The sequence below is a fragment of the Micropterus dolomieu genome, linkage group LG09 (genome assembly GCF_021292245.1).
Source record: "Micropterus dolomieu isolate WLL.071019.BEF.003 ecotype Adirondacks linkage group LG09, ASM2129224v1, whole genome shotgun sequence".
Lineage (NCBI taxonomy): Eukaryota > Metazoa > Chordata > Actinopteri > Centrarchiformes > Centrarchidae > Micropterus > Micropterus dolomieu.
In genome coordinates this window covers 1,212,003-1,229,485 of record NC_060158.1, presented here as the reverse complement: position 1 = coordinate 1,229,485, position 17,483 = coordinate 1,212,003, and the positions used below count along the sequence as shown (strand labels likewise).

The 17,483-nt window shown below is 39.6% G+C and overlaps 1 long non-coding RNA gene across 1 annotated transcript; it reads right to left on the bottom strand.

Annotated features, from left to right (window-relative positions):
- Nucleotides 1–13,094: 13,094 nt before the first annotated feature.
- On the bottom strand, nt 13,095–16,662 carry LOC123976180. Its single transcript, XR_006826276.1, has 3 exons — nt 16,456–16,662; nt 15,592–15,691; nt 13,095–13,494 (listed from the first exon to the last, which is right to left on the bottom strand). It is a non-coding gene; the product is annotated as an uncharacterized LOC123976180 (long non-coding RNA).
- Nucleotides 16,663–17,483: the final 821 nt, after the last annotated feature.

The following is a 17,483-nucleotide window of genomic DNA, read 5'->3' as shown; positions in this document are numbered from 1 at the left end:
TTGACATATTCAGCTAAGCTTCAAAGTAAGCTTGGCCGTCTGTAGTTTACTTATGAAGCTGCTACATAAATCTAATATATTAAAACTAAGGTTCTCCTTTTGTGTGGCCGTGAAAGTTAAAAAGACAACCTTTAGTCTCCTCAAACTAACTGTGATCGTTCATTTTCAGCGTCAGTGTTCAGCAGCCAAATACACAGCAGAGCTGTTGACATTAACCTGCGTTAATATTAACATTTTAAAATAATTATATCAGCAGAGCAGAAGCTTGAACATGACTGCTGGATAAAATAAAAAACTTAAGTAAAGTTCTTACCTGCACTGACATTACAGCACAGAACAAAGGCTAACAGGCAGCTGTAGATCTTCATCCTCATCCTCACACAGACTGAAGTGACTGATCAAACAAACACTGTTTAATTCTGAGAAAAGGATGTGTAAACCGGACATTATCGTCTTTGTCTTCTTGTGGTTAATGCCCACTGATGGTTAAGGTTATTTAAATATAGAGCATGATCAAATTTCCCTCTATTCTGTGCCAGTACAAGAAAGAACCTGAAATAACTGACTAAAAGACAAAGACATGATCACCTTATGAAGCTGTTATAACAAACATGGTAACAAACAGTCGACTACTTCCACAGAGCAACATTAGCATCCCATTGGAGAGGAGTTTGTGTCCATAACAGCTGAAAAAGGCAGAGAGCAGAGATGCTAAACAGGAAAACCACCTTTACACATAGAGAGCTAACCACACAGACAATAACGTCACGATCTAATGATGGCGACCTGTCGGAAAACATCCAGCTTGTTGTTAGCTGAGAACTGCTTGGTGTTTGTCTTTAAACTGGCTGCAAAATGTGACCACAGAAAGATGACTGCATGTCACAGTCTCCTTTTAAGGCATTTGAAGTCCACATGAATACTGTGGAAGAAAGCCAGGAAGCACAGGTGAGTCTGTGGATTTACATTACTTATGTAATTACCTCAAAGCGACTTACAATTGCTATATATGTCAGAAGTCACACCCCTCTGGAGCAACTAAGGGTTAAGTGTCCTGCTCAGGGACACAGTAGTGGATGTGCCACAGTGGGAATTGAGCCCGGGTCTCTCACACCAAAGGCAGGCATCTTATCCACTGCGCCATCGCATGCCACGTAACTTAATAGTTGTGGTCCTGGTACCTAAGCCCTGGGGTGCAGGACGTGGGGGGGGGACCAAGTATACCTTCAAGTGAGTGGGACCCACAAAGATACTAGAATGAATAGCTGTGGATGTGGGGAGGGGCCAATAAAGAATGACTATGTACAGGGTCCAGAATTTCGTGCTACGCCTCTGCCTAAACCCAACCAAACTGCCACGTTTCACAACGTGAACCACTAGTTTTATTTTGAAAGGCTAACCGGACGTTGCCTATTTATTATTGCTAACTTGACCACGGAGCCCTACGTGTGCAAAAGTGACTCCTGAGGGGCCCATATGTGTAAAGCTGGGAGTGAGAACGTTTTGGGAAATCATGTCTTTGTGTCATTTGGTTGTGGCTTCTGAAAACATGTGGAGGGTAGAAGCATCATATCTTATATGTGTACAAAGAAAACTTAGACGTACTGTATATATGCTTTTTTTAATGATTAACAAACATGGCCAGGTTTTGATTTTCTACAAAACTCTGTCAAGAAACAACCTCCCAGTTTTCTTCATTAATTACATGTTTGCAGGATCAGCACTAGATTTTTGTCAAAACCATCAGAAACATAGAAATGTCTATAAAATAATTTTAAATGAACCTTTTTAAAGTTAGATTAGTCAATGTGTAATGGTTACGGTTTAGGTTATATGTAATAAATATCTAAGAGATACTTGGAAGCATTGAAATTACACATTAACTTTGAAAATGCAACAATTTTATAGACAAATACTGTGGAACAAAACAGAAAGAGTTGACAAACACTGACGGTGGTGACAAAGTTGTAAGAAACAGAAAAATATTTCATTCAAAATGACCAATGAACTAACAAACATTGTAACATTACAAGATAGAAAAGACTTTATATAACCAATATTCTTTTGGATTAACATCTCAAGGGAGCAGAGGAACTTTACAGGCAACAGAGAACATAACCCTATGGTCAAGTCCACGACCTCTTTAAATATATATGCTGCCTGTAAACTACAAACCCCATTTCCAGAAAAGTTTGGATACAGAAAATACAGAAAAAGTTTTAATTTGTTAAATCATGTGAACCTTTATTTGATTTAAATTTTGAGTTTCAGTAGTTTTACTGACCAGCATAATCGTATTTTGTAAAGTTAGAATTTTATGCCTGCATCAAACTCAACAAAACCCTTTTTACTCCCCTCCAGCTCTCTGTAGCTCAGACAATCCCTGCTACCTGCGTGTGCTAAACCGTTCTTTCACCCAGATTCTTTGTCTTTATAAGAACAAACAACAGATGTTTTGTGTGTAGTTTCACGTCATTTCGCCTGCCACGTTTCACGTGTGTTTTCTTGACAAAACGTGGTTATGAGACCAGCCCTCGGGTGACAGAGTTGTTGTCTAATAGCGTACTGTGTGACCTCCTGTCACCGATAAGTCACGGAGTGGGAACGACAGCGAGACTCCCGACACAAGACGGCAAGTTGTGTAGTCTGAACAGCCCGGCGATCTGCCGACATTGAAAGTCATGTAGTCTGCAGGGTCGGGGCTCGCTCCTTTGTGCCAATATTGGTGAACATCCAGAAATGCAACCTGAATAATACAAGGAGGAATCCACACATCAGTGGTAGGCAGAGACGCTGGCGACTTTTCTGGGCCTGAGTTCATCTCAGATGGAACAAAAGACAGTGAAACTGTGTGCTGTGGTCAGATGAGTCCACATTTCATTTTGAGATAAACAGACATCAAGTTCTCCAAGCCAAAGATGAAAAAGACCATCCAGATTGTTCTCAGTAAAAGTTGCAAAAGCAGTATTTGTGATGGTATGAAAAGGTGGAATTAAAAGGAAAGATGATGTAACACAATGCCTCTGTCCCAACTAACTTATTTTTACAAAATACTATTACAATTACCCTGGTCAGTAAAACTATTGAAACTAAAGGTTCATGTGAATTTACAAACCCCAGATCTTTGTTTTTATTGCATTTTGGAAAGTATCCCAACTTTTCTGAAAAAGGGAAACTAGTCGTCACAGTGTTGAAAGCTGTCTGAGGATGAACGCTGAACACGGCTCAGTTACTGCTCTCGTTTCTGTGTGATGGAGGATCATTTTCTGTTGCTGCTGTGTTGCCTCTGTGTCTGTCGAGCTGCAAGAGAGAGAAGATAAACATGGAGATGATGGATGTGATCTGCGCTGTTTGATCAATTTGATCAATTTGACCTGTAGATGGCGCTACAGCAACATGATAAGTTGAAATGCCCAAAATGCACTCACTAGTGTGACTCAGTTACATTTTGCACAATTCACCTTTGTACAAAGCCAAAGTATAAACACTGTGAGGGCGTGCTAGTTGTTGAAAATCAAATTATTTCTTGACTTATTTTCCAAATATTGAAATCTTCTTTGAGTTTCTAAACATTACTGATTATGATACAGAGTATTTTCAGACCCACAAAACCACCTGCAGGTCAAACTATATTCAACTTTTCTCCAGGAAGTGACGGTGATGCTGAGTATGATGATTAAACAGAGTATTCCAACCACAATATGAACAGCTGTTTCCCACATGTGAGGATCAGCTGGAAGAGGAACAGACATGGTTTGTTTTACTTGGGAAGAAGGTGGTGTTGAAGTCACTGTAACTCAATTTCATTCATCTGTCGAGCTGAAAAACTGTGTTCCTGAGGTTTCCTCTCCACTTTCTCAGACAAAATACTTTTTGCTATGTTTTTATGAAGTTCATTTTGTTCATTCTGCTAACTTTAACACGATGCCGCCTTTCCTGACAGAGCATGCGCTGCTTGTCGCGCTGTTTTGATTCTACACTATTGTCCTTTGTCAGAAATGCAGGTGCGTTGTTCTAAAGAGTGTGGTAATATTTAAACATGAAGACGAGTTATCTTCTATTGTTCATTCGCCTCATGTATCTTATATTGTAATAAAGTTACATAATTGTTTTTGCATAACTGTGTAACATAAATGGAAAAGCGTATTTTAAAAACAAGGTAACAGGAAATCTGTGTTAATACATTTGGTTACTTTCTTTTTTAAGAGGGACAAATTATGTTGTTTCATGTATTTAGTTTTAATGAACTTTAATCCCACAAGCTCTGAGAGATTCAGTTAAACAGGAGAGACAGAGTGACGTCTTCTTACTTCCCAGAAGTTCCTGTTTCATCAACAATGGATTCCTACATTTCAACTTTTTTCTTTCTCAAAACGTAAACTGTATGCTCTCAGATTATTTCATTCCAAAGCAGACCCTATAATATTACTCTCTATCATGGGGAAACATAAATGTATCTTTAGTGAAAGTGGTCAAAATGTAGAAGTAGTGACTGATTGTGTTCGGACGTCAGGACTCTTCAGTCAGCGACATCAAATGTTGAACCAAACAATCTTCAGAAAGACTCTCAATCCTTTGCTCATTAGGTAGAAGCTACAGTAAGTTATATTTAGAGACTAATTAGATTAAATATGATCTCACTCACACTGATTGTTCATTGTCGGCTGAGAGGTGGAAACTGTAGATCTTCCTGTAATGATCAGACATATTGGAAATACCTCCTTAGCTGAATTCTGTATCACTGCACATATACAGCGTTGAATATTGTAGAAAGAGTTTCGTCATTTTCTTTAATGCTTTTGGGTTGTTTGGTAAAACTGTTTTCTTTAATACCTGTGTTTACTAGCGGAGTGGATGAAGCAGTTGTTGCTGCTTGAAGAGATTCAGGTGTGACTTGTCTTGCTGTTTTTGGTGAAGGTGGTGTTGAAGTCTCTGTCGGAGGTGTTGTAGAGCAGAGGAAACAACAGAGAGCTGAAGTCATGACAGCACTTCCTGTCTAGCCTCTGAAACTCAATGCAATCTCTCATGCAGCATTTCATTAGCCTGTGGAGCTGAAAAAACTTGTTCCTGAGGTTTATTTTTCAGACATATCTGTTCCACTACAACATTTTAACAAGTTCAACAACGAAAATGTACAAGTCTGTTGCAGTGTGGTACCTCAACTGTCTTTCGCCCAAGTTCCCCATGTTTAGCTGCAGTCTCTGCTGTCTAAAAATGTTTTAAGTACATGAATAATGCTGTTTATTGAAAGTGCAACTATATCAGAGTTTTACATAAAATGACCGTCCTTGTCGAAACACATGAAACGACCACAGAACTGTAGTATTTCTACTGTAAGCAACTCTCAGATCCATGTCCACCGTTAGAGATAGAATAACATTAATCTGTCTAATACTGTGAAAGTACATTGAAGAAGGCCACTGTTCTAAATGGAGTATAAAAATAAATGTTAGTGACATATTCTTCAAAGTAAGTTTAGCCGTCTGTAGTTCACTTATGAAGCTGCTACCTAAATCTAATAATCTAAATTAAAACTAATCTAGTAAAAAAACAAAAGTTTTCCTTAATTGTGTGTGGCTGTAAAGTTTATAAGACAATCTTTAATCTCCTCAAACTAACTGTGATCGTTCATTTTCAGCGCCAGTGTTCAGCAGCCATTAGCCATTAGACATTAACTTGTGTTAATATTAATATCATAAAATAATTATATCAGCAGAGCAGAAGCTTGAACATGACTGCTGGATAAAATTTAAAAAATTAAGTAAAGTTCTTACCTGCGCTGACATTACAGCACAGAACAAAGGCTAACAGGCAGCTGTAGATCTTCATCCTCATCCTCACACAGACTGAAGTGACTGATCAAACACTGTTTTAGTCTGAGCTGAGAAAAGAGATGTGCAAACCGGACATACTGACACTCATTTTTGTCTTTTTGTGGTTAATGCACACAGATAACCATCAAGGTAATTTAAATAAAGGGCATGATCAAACTTCCCTCACAACTAATTCTGTGCCAGTACAAGAAAGAACCTGAAATAACTGACAAAAAGACAAAGACATGATCACCTTATGAAGCTGTTATAACAAACATGGCAACAAACAGTCGACTACTTCCACAGAGCAACATTAGCATCCCATTGGAGAGGAGTTTGTGTCCATAGCAGCTGAAAACCAAACTAAACACAGAGAGCAGAGATGCTAAACAGGAAAACCACATTTACAGATAGAGAGCTAACCACACTGACAATAACGTCACGATCTAATGATGGCGACCTGTCGGAAAACTTTGAGTGTTTTTTCCTTACACTGGCTGCAAAATGTGACCACAGAAAGATGACTGCATGTCACAGTCTCCTTTTAAGGCATTTGAAGTCCACATGAATACTGTGGAAGAAAGCCAGGAAGCACAGGTGAGTCTGGGGCTTTGCAAGAAAGTTGTGGATTAGTAACAGTACGTTTTTCATCTGCGTCTTAACTCTCTCAATGCTGGTCTTCTGGTCGCTCCTTCAATTTTTTATGAGTTTGCTTCAGGGCACTGCAGACTGTGCTGCTTTTCTCTGGATGGATTACATGTTAAAGAAGCACATTCAGTTTTTTCACTTCACTACAGCCTACATATGAACGCTGTCAAGCTAACTGGTGATTTTGAAAGTGACACTTGGTGATCTCACTTTTTGCTGCCAGTGTAAGAAAAAAACCCCAAATGTTATCAGCTAACGCCAACAATGGATTCCAGTATCTCACAGAAGTGAGTCCACCCCTCACATTTTTGTAAATATGTGATTATATCTTTTCATGTGACGACACTGAAGAAATTACTCTTTGCTACAGTGTAAAGTAGTGAGTGTGTAGCTTGTATAACAGTGTAAATCTGCTGTCCCCTCAAAATAACACGTCACACAGCCGTTAATGTCTAAACCACTGGCAACAAAAATGAGCACACCCCTAAGTGAAAATGTCCAAATTGGGCCAAAAGTATCAATATTTTGTGTGGCCACCATTATTTTCCAGCGCTGCCTTAACCCTCTTGGGCCTGGAGCTTCACAGGTTGCCAGCATGATGTTATTATCTCTGTGTGGTTAGCTCTCTAGGTAGCTTAAAACTGTTGCTGCTCTTTGGACCCAAACTCCTCTCCAAGGGGATGCTAATGTTGCTCTGTGTCTGCCGGATGTGGAAGTAGGCGGCCGTTGACGACTGATCACCACCTGATGATGCACTTCATCAGGTGGTGATGTCTGTGCCCTTGAGTCAGTTCTCTTGCTTGTCCTAGAACAGAATTAGTTGTGAGGGAAATGTGATCATACTCTACTTTACACTATCTTTAAACATCAGGAACCATGAGTGTGGGATTTTCCGGTTTACACATCCTCAGCTCAGAATAAAACAGTTTGTTGGTTCAGTCACTTCAGTCTGTGTGAGGATGAGGATCTACAGCTGCCTGTTAGCCTTTGTTCTTTGCCGTAATGTCAGCGCAGGTAAGAACTTTCAAATTATTTAAAATCTTTAATCCCAACCCATAAACACAAGATTTTAACTAGCAATTATGCTCATGCCACTGCTCTGCTGATAAAATGATTTTTCAACATTGATTTTAACGCAGGTTAATGTCAACAGCTCTGCTGTGTATTTGGCTGCTGAACACTGAGAATAAATGATCAGTTAGTTTGAGGAGACTAAAGGTTTTTTAACTTTTACAGCCACACACAGATTTAGGAAAACCTTGTGACGAGAACACTGCCATTTCCAAGTTAAACCGGCTTAGTGCGGATGTTCTCTAAATAGATTCAGTTAGGTTTATGTTAAAACCTTCAGGTCTGAACGTCACACACAGCAGCTTCATAAGTGAACCACAGAAGGCTAAGCTTCATATGAATCTCAATCTAGAATATGTCTAACAATATATTTTATAACTTTGGACCCTACACTCTCAAAAATGTTCTTTTGCCTTTCTAGATAAATAACTCTGGATTTATTTTGTTTGTTCATTTTTGATAAAAGTGTCCTTCTTCAATGTGCACTTCCACTGCATTAGTCTTACCGTGAACACACTGTAGATCCGAGAGTTGCTCACAGAAATACTGCTTTTCTTAAAATGCATGCATATTTAATGAAAAATGTTTTTCTTTTACAGAGAAAAAGCATAAAATAATCAGGCCGCAGGACTCCGTCACTCTGCCATGTCCTCACCCTGTGGAGGGTAAAGTGACGTGGAGCAGAGAGACAAACGGAAACAGAGTTGACATACTTACAGTTGATGGAGACGGAGACATAAGACACATTCATGACCCACTGAAACGATACAGTTCATCAGCAGATAAGTCACTTCACATCAGCAGAGCTGCCGTCTCAGACACTGGAACATACTTCTGTAATAATGAAGCAGCTGTGGAGCTGACGGTGATCACAGGTAACATCACACTACAGTATCTCACAAAAATGACACTGCTCACATTTTAGTAAATATGTGATCATATCTTTTCATGTTTCAACACTAAAGAAATGACACTTTGCTACAGTGTAAAGTAGTCCACAGCTTGTACAGTGTAAATCTGCTGTCAAAATAACACATCACACAGCCATTAATGTCTAAACTGCTGGCAACAAAAGTGAGGACACCCCTAAGTGAAAATGCATTAGGTTTCAGTTGAGCTTCAGTTTTTTGAGCTTTGAAGCTTTGATAGTGATTTACTTACTATCGGCCTAATATAATTAATTAAATAAGTTCATTATGTTGTTGTTTGTTTGTTGTAGCCTGCAAATTAATGATTACGAGATATCTGACAGTTCTGATCTGTAATGAAATTAGGTAATTGGTGTTTGGTAATTGTTTAGGTAAAAAGTTCACTGCTGTGAGCAGAAGTGCGGGTAAAACCCTCAATTTTCAGATCTCGAAATTGAAAATCAAATGTGTACCGAATGATTGAATATTTGAATATTTAAATATTCAAATATTTGGATATTCGTTCCAGCCCTATTCAGTTGTCAGTTACTACAATATGGATGTGGTCAACGCGTTCTTCGCCTTTTAACGCCCCGGGTAGCCCTTTAGCATCAATAACTTTTAGGGATCCGCGGTGAAATTAGCGACGCTTAGCAACAACAAATAGACTTTCAAAATAAAACGCATTATTAAAGTCATGAAACGTTGCAGTTTGGTTAGGTTTAGGCACAAAAAGTACTTGGTTGGGTTAAGGCAAAGTCAAATGTTAAATGCATTGAAATATGATGGCAAAGGGATCCCCAGTGTGTTACAAACTGACGCTGATGGCTCTTGACTATGCATCCATAGGGAGTGAGAACAGGTTGATGATGTGGTGTAGTTCATTTTTCAGTCATTGTGAATCATTTTGTGAATAATTTGTGCATTAAAGTTGTTGTAATATCTACTGAGACAGGAACATCTGGGAGAATAGCTTAATTTAAAAGCCCACTGACATTTTTAACTGTGCTAATAACTAGAAAATAAAGCAGTGGAACAGAGCCTTTCTCAACAGTATGTTGTTGTAATTATTCAGAACATGCAGGTTCAGACCCTAAAACACAACCTTAGTCCAGTTTGAATAAGAGACAGATAATCACCGTCTTGTTTTAAATGGCGTGTGCCTGTGAGGAGTGCCCAGAAGGATAGTCCCTCTTCATCCTCTTATCAACATTGTAAACACTCGCTTTCACCTTTGACTTGTTTTTTTGCGATGTTTCACAACAAGTGTGCAAAGTGTGATCAGACCTTGTGTATTTCTTATCGTTAACTTGCCCAGACGTCACAAGATGTTTTGTTGCTAACTTGACGGCGGAGCCCTACATGTCCAAAAACGACGCCACGGGGTCTTGACCATTTTACTGGGCCACAGCACATGAATACTGGGGCGCGTATGTACAGGAGTCAAGGAACCAGGGAAACAAGGAAAGGCAAACTTAACCAGACAAGGGGCGGATAAAAAGGCAGAAGATCAAGCAGGCAGGCAGATAAAGTGGAAGCTGCTGCCTTCCAGTCAGAACCCAGAATTACCCCCTTGAAATTTCCAACTTCCGACATCCAAGCGTTCCAGGTGCAGGATGAAATGAAACCTATGCAGACGCAGGGGCCTGGGGAAGTGGCTAAAAGGAGGCCTTTCTGTGGTCCCTTTCTTTTTGTGGTCCAATATTGTTATTTGTTTAGTTTTTTGAATAAATAATTTTCCATGTAAACATTTGCACATGTTTTCAGACAGCAGATATTACAGCTGTACTTGGAGAACTCGGATGAATTTTATGGATGTGTACGAAACAAAGTTACGATGAAGTACCAGACTTTTCATGGTAGCTGGGGTTTGTTAAACTATGTTGAACTAGTTTCTAATCGCGAGTGTTGTAGTGGAGCTGATATGTCTGACAATGTGGTAAGTAAACCTCAGGAACTCATTTTCTCAGATCGACAGATGAAGGAAATGCTGAATGAGAGATTGCATATAATTACAGAGGCAAACAGGAGGTGATGTAATGACTTCAGCTCTCTTTTACAGATCCAACCTTTAATAGAGGTCAAAACGCACCAGTGACTTTAGTACCACCTTTACCTCCAGCAAGACAAACCAAATCTGTCCCTCTTCTAGCTGCTCGTTACCTGACGCAAACTTCTGTTCGTATAGGGATTGGGATACTCTGTTTATTCATCATGACCAGCTTCACTGTCACTACCTGGAGAAAAGGTGAATATAGTTTGAACTGCAAGTGGTTTTGTGCATCTGAAACTACTTAACAATTGTGTATCATAACAAGTAATGTTTTGAAACTCCTACTCATAACTCCAGAAAGAACTTCAAATTGTAAAGAACTAGGTAGCACTCGGAGTGTTAATTCGTTTTGTGCAAAGGTGAATTGTGCAAAATTTTCAACTGAGTCGCACTAGTATTCAAGAATTATGACAGTTTCACTGCCACATAGGCCAAATAATAAAATAATATCCAGGCTCATCTAAGTATTATATGTTTCAGTGTTGGTGAAGCTGAAGGTGAAAAATCAGGGTAAAAGAGGGCAGATGGCCGAATTTCTGTCTGGGTGCATGTGTGCGGTTTATACTGACAGATTTGTCTGAAACCATAAAAAGTTTTCGCTACTGAACTTTACAATTTAGGAATTATAACTCCAATGTAAAATGATCTATGGACGGCCGCATGGTGGCACTGTTGTTAATAACATAAGTCTGCACCAAAACAAATGACACAAATCAACCAAATCACCTGTCCCATGGCCCAACAAGTCATTTTTGAGACATTCTGCTAACAAACAAACATGTTGCAAGTCCTGGATGAACATGACACAGTCCTAATCAGTACTAAAAACAGGTTGTTTAAACTGTTGACATTTGCTGAAAAGTTTAACAGAAGATAAATGAAAATATCGTTCATCCTCTCCGTGTTTATCTTCTCTCTCTTGCAGCTCGACGGAAACAGAAAATGATCTGTGATCCTCCATCACACAGAAACTGAACCGTCTTCAGTTTTCATCCTCAGACAGTCCCACGATAAACTGGCATCCTGCTTTCAACGATGTGTCTACTGGTCTATAAGTGACACAGACCCTTTCAAGTACTTTGCCTTGTGGTCCAGCTCATGTCCACACGTGCTGACGTGACAGTTACAGCTCGCTGTATCTCACTTAGTGTTGAGGAGTAACTTGTAATTTAGTGACGTAATTTAATAACAAAATACAAATATCTATATGCAATACGTGATTTTGCATGTATCAAAGTTTTGTATGCTTCTTTACGTCCCATGTACACTTTATTTCTCTTTTTGCAATAAAGACTTAAGGATGAAAGGATGAAAAAAATATCCGCATTATTCCACCACACGAATGGCCCATCAGTCACCGCTCACTCCTCCCACGCTCACGCTCTGTCCCTGCTAAATAATACGCACTGTCCTTTTCTTACTTCTAATAAACCAGCTGACGACTACTACAACTTCTACCTCTGCTTGTTTGTCGTACATATTTAACTTAGTGATGAAACAGGTAGAGCAGTTTGTCCGTTTGGGCTACTGTAGAAACATGGCGACTTCCATGTAAGAGGACCTGCTGTGACCACAGTCGGTCAGATTATTAGACTTGTGTTCATTGCCACAGAGAAATTTGGATACATGCTAATTAATAATTCATTCTCTGCAATCTTATAAGTTGGACCTGTCAAATTTCCAGAAAACGTCCAACACAAGTATGGATTGAATGCAGTCACAAAAAGGCTAAATACACACAGACACATTGAATTCCTTCCTTGTTCACCTTATTAAGAGTGTTTTAATAAATTGTTACTACATTATCTCTCAAGCACAAAGGAAATGTTTATATTCTCATACTGTCCGTTGCTTCAGCCTCCCATCCTAAAAGCCCACTTTCTTCTGATTGGCGCAGCTACCGGAAGCCTCCCGAGGGGCAGAAACTGGCTGGCACAGCGCTTATGCATGGAAATAGATCTGGCTATGTGAGACTAGGCAGCTCTTGAAAACTCATCTCTTCCTCTTATAACACCTCTAATCCCTAACCTTTAACTTGCACTTACTGTGCTCTTCTTCTACCTCTTTACAATTCTCTGATCGATTGCACTATTCGTTAACTTTTCTTCCCCTAGGTATGTATCCCATTGATGCCGTATTGGCTAATAGCTGATCAATCCTCAGGAGTTTTGTTTAAGACGAGAAACTGCAGGTGGATTGGGTAACAAAAAAAAAAATAGACGTCACCATGAAACTTTCCTAGTTTATTACTTACATTAAGACAATATTTTTTCTTGTAGTAAAGGTTTTCTGAAATATTAAATAATATGCAAATGAGGCAGAATCTAATGAAATATTTGTTAATTTGCATCAATTTAACAAACTGAAATCTGAACACTGGATTAAGTAATTTTCAAAATTATTGTTTAATTTTGTTGAGACACTAGACTGTTAAACATTAAAATGTTTTTACAGAAGGGCTTTATTTTATAAATCAAAAAGTACTGTCAACAGGAAAAAACAAACAATTTAATTTTTGACATGTTTTTGTGAATAAGATGTTCTATAATTCAGGCTGTGAATGATACCTGAACAAATCCCTCTGTAAAGACCTTCAGAACATAGTCAGGAAGACAACTGGAAAGTCTGTAAGTGCTATTGCTGTGGAGATTTTGGACTCAGCGTATGTAGAAAAACACAATTTCAGAAAACAGCCTGTAATGATAATTATTGTAAAATTCTACACATTTTCTTAGAAAATCAATATTTACAGAGCCAATATCGAAACCTTTCTGTGTAGTGCAAGGTTAAGTTAAGAGCATCGTGAGCAGTGAGATACTGGAAAGCACATCCGAGTCTGCAGAATCCTCTGAATGTGTGAATTTTAACAATATTACATTTTTCACACCAGCTGAATGAAAGCAGGTGACAAAAAGCAAACAAAAAAAACACAAGACTGTGCACAAAGAGAAAGATTCTGTTCAGCTGTGCAGGACGTCCTCCAGCTCTTTCGACCAGACACCTGCGAGGAAACACAAGAGGACAGAGCAGGAAACATCACAGACAGTTCACAACCCCAAATGTAAAAACTATCAGTCACTTAGAAAGTAAGAGAAACTTTTAGGCACTTTGGATTGTTTACTGGAGGGTCAAGATTTTAAATAACTAAATATTTTTTTCTCCTTTCTGAATTATGGCAACGTTTTTGCTCTGGTTCAGTTTACAGAAGGAGGAGAGTCTCTGATGGGTTCTGACTTCTGATCTGACTCGTGTGTTGGATGGTTGATGAACGATAACTTGGACCTTTAGCTAAATTCCACAAAGCTGTTTGATCTATATTTTTCTGTCTTTGTTGTACCCTATTCTGTTAAATATGTGCATATTTAACATATATACAATCATCCATACACTTTATCTATATAGATATTTTTAAATGCTAAAAAATTTGTTTAAAAATCCGTCTTTATAGTGACTTTGGAGCTTCCTCGCTCTTCCTGAAAACAGAAAACACCCTAAATATCTGATCGATTGTCGTCACGCCCTCTTGACCATGACCCGGGCTGGTGGCTGTGTGTGTGAGTGGCTTTTAATTTGCTTTTTGCCTTTTGGGTGTTTGCTGTGTGCTTGGTGGGTTTTGTTTTTGTCTGTCTTCTCTTCCATGTCTCCTGGGGCTGGGGGGCGTGGTCTCCGGTTCACTACGGCTGTGGCACACCTGTTCTCTGTCACAATCAAGCACCTGTTCTGCATTCGCTCATCTGCACTCACTACTTAACCCCAGTCCTCGCTGGATTGTTGTGTAACCTGAGTACGTGGCACACCAGCCTCTGATCGCAGCCTAGTCCTAAGTCTGGTTAGTTCTGTATTTCTCGTTTGCCTGCTAATTCGCTCTGTCTTTTGCCTTCAGGAAATTCTGTCCTGAATTCCTGTCCCCAACAGAACCCGGCCCCTTGCCCCGATCCCCCTAAGCTCACTTACTCCTTCTGTTTATTTTTCAAATAAACCTCTTAAATTCACCGTCTGCTTTTGGGTACTACTTCAGACCCTGACAACTGTGAAGTCAAAACGTTAAGGCAATTTTAACACCGGCTGTGACATCACTGATGTTCAAACAGCAGTTACTTTATCTGAAATGCATTTAAATTCAGCCACAGTAGAAATGGTAAAAGTAGTAGGCCTTCCTCTTTTGTTTTTGCATTTAATTTGCCTTAAAGTGAATTTTGTTATTTCAAATGAGCTCAAACCAAACCCCCATAGTGTGATTGAACTACAGTGAGCTTTGACTGTCATGTGAGAATGTGTGGCCACGTGCTGAACTACTTTAAAATCTGTGTCAACAGCAGTTCCCATCAAATTATCAAGCAAAACTTTTGGCAATAGGCTACGCAAAGTGTAGTTTCGTCAGAAGTTGTGAAGCAATTCAAGTTTTCAAATAAACAGCTTAGGCAAACACTTTCTGTGAATTTTATTCAAGTCTTCTGCAGAAGGAACTTACAGGGACACAAATGCACATCCGAGTATCATCCGAGTGAGCTCCAGTGTCTCAGCACAGGCAGCTTTTATCCTAATCTCAGGGTCAGCACTGTCTTACCACTAGAACATGTCGTCATTAAGAGGTCCTCAATCTAAATCTATCGCAGAGACATTCAGCCCTAAACAGCCAGGTACATGTTGTAAAACAATGAAAGACATGACCCCCTGGACGCATCACACACATTTACCCAGTACCTGATAAACTAGAGGCCCTCAGTGTGTAACATTAATTACATGACTGATGGTACTCATTCCCATTACAAAGTTGATGATACTCATGGCTGTAATAAACAAGAAGTAGAGGTTGCAAACCACAAACAAAACCAGTCACATAGACTGAGGACCACAGATCTGAGAAAAATGGAGAGAGGTCAGCTAGTATTGGCCATGTTTCATTCTGTCCAGAGACAAAGACAAAAAGGGATTTCTAGTAACTATTTTTTGATAAAGGCGAAAACCACCTCAAGCATGTGTAAAAACCTTCCATCACCCTTTTCTAATGTGATATTTCAAAATGCGCATAAAAATATGTTGACGGAAACATGGCTATAGACTAGTAGTCAGTGACGAAAGCAGGATGCCAGTTTACCGCGGGACTGTCTGAGGATGAACGCTGATGACGGTTCAGTGGTTATCGCACTAGTTTCTGTGTGATGGAGGATCACAGATCATTTTCTGTTTCTGTCGAGCTGCAAGAGAGAGAAAGAAGATAAACATGATATTTAAACATGACGATATTTTTATTTAACTTCTGTTGTAATTTTTCATTCAATGTCAACATTTAAAACAACATGATTATGGTAATTATTAGGAATGTGTCATACGGGACTTGCAACTCTGTTTGTTAGAAGGTTGGTCCACAAGTGACTAGTTTGGGTGCAGATCTAATAGAAGCAACAGTGGCACCATGTGGCCGACCGCAGAGCACTTTACATTTGGAGTTACAATTCCTGAGCTGTCAAGTTCAGAAGCAAAAATTGTTTTTGGTAACAAACAAATCTCTCAGTATAAACCACACATACACCCAGACAGAGTTTCTGTCATCTCCCCTCTTTTACTCTTTACTTTTCACCTACACTGAAATATATGTAATACTTAAATGAGCCTGGGAAAGATACATATTGTAGTATTATTTGGCCTACTGGACATAAACTGTAGTAATTCTTGAATAAATTGTTTAACTGCAACTAAATTTAGAAGACCTGCACACGTGCTGGTCAGTTTGACATTTCACCTGTAGGTGGCGCTACAGAGACATGATAAGTTGATATAATCACTCGCTGGTGTGTGATTCAATTACATTTTGCACAACTCATCTTTTCATAAAGCTGAGATAAAACACCTTGAGGGCTTTCTAGTTATTTCTTGTTATTTGAGTTTCAAAACATCACTTGTTTATGACACAGAACTGCTGAGTATTTTCAAAACCACTTGCAGGTCAAACAATATTCACCTTTTCTCCAGGTAGTGACAGTGATGCTGATCATGATGATTAAACAGAGTATCCCAATCCCCATACGAACAGACGGCCACAGGTAAAGAGCCGCTGGAAGAAAAGGAAGCATTCATAATCAGACCTTCATCAATCACAAAACATTTGGTTCATGCTTCAGTCTGAGTTTGTGGCTCTTAGGAGGGTTTGGGGACCTGTTACATGTCTGTGTCCACGAGGATCCTTTTTAAATGGATTTATTCTCTCTTTTTGTTAGAATAACTTGTTTAATTTTGTTTGTATTTGAGTTCCTGATTAATTTTACAACTGAACATTTAGATCTGTTTCATCTTAAACGTAAATTCCACTGAATCCGCCTGCGTCGCGTTAAGGCCCCTTTATAGTCCTGCGTAGGGTCTTACACCCCCAAACGCTAGTCGGCAGTAGCGCTACAGCGTCCACTGTGTTGGGCAAGCTAACTTCCGGTTTAGCGCTCCGCTAACGTAAACTGTAAACGTGCGGCTGGTGTAGCCTTTTCAAATGTTACCGACCGAATGGATCACATTCTGATAGCGAAACGAGTCATTTCGCTCTGGTTGCAACGGTCAAATATTGGTTTCACTGTGTTTCAGCCGCCGTTTTGGCCGCTAGCAAATGTTACTTCAAAGCACGGGGTACTTCCTGTCGGCTCTGAGGCATTGCGAGGCTACCCAGCTGACCAATCAGAGCTTACGGTCCGTGTCGACTCGACGTGTAGTAACATTTTTGAGGAGGTGCACGTCAGCCTACGCCGTCACCTACACCGTCAGAAATAGAAATTGCACTTTACAGCTGCGTTAACTGGTTCCGGAGGTAATCACGGCCATTCTAGTCAATGTTTGTGAGTCCACCAGACGAGGCTCTCCGCTCCGCAGAGAATAGCTAGCGAGTCTATTTTTGATGGAAGCCGCGTCAACCGGGCAGGAAGTCAGACACAGAACGGCAGAGAGAATCCGGCCAATTTTCAAAATAAAACACCCTGTGCAGACTCCCGATCATAAAACAACAAT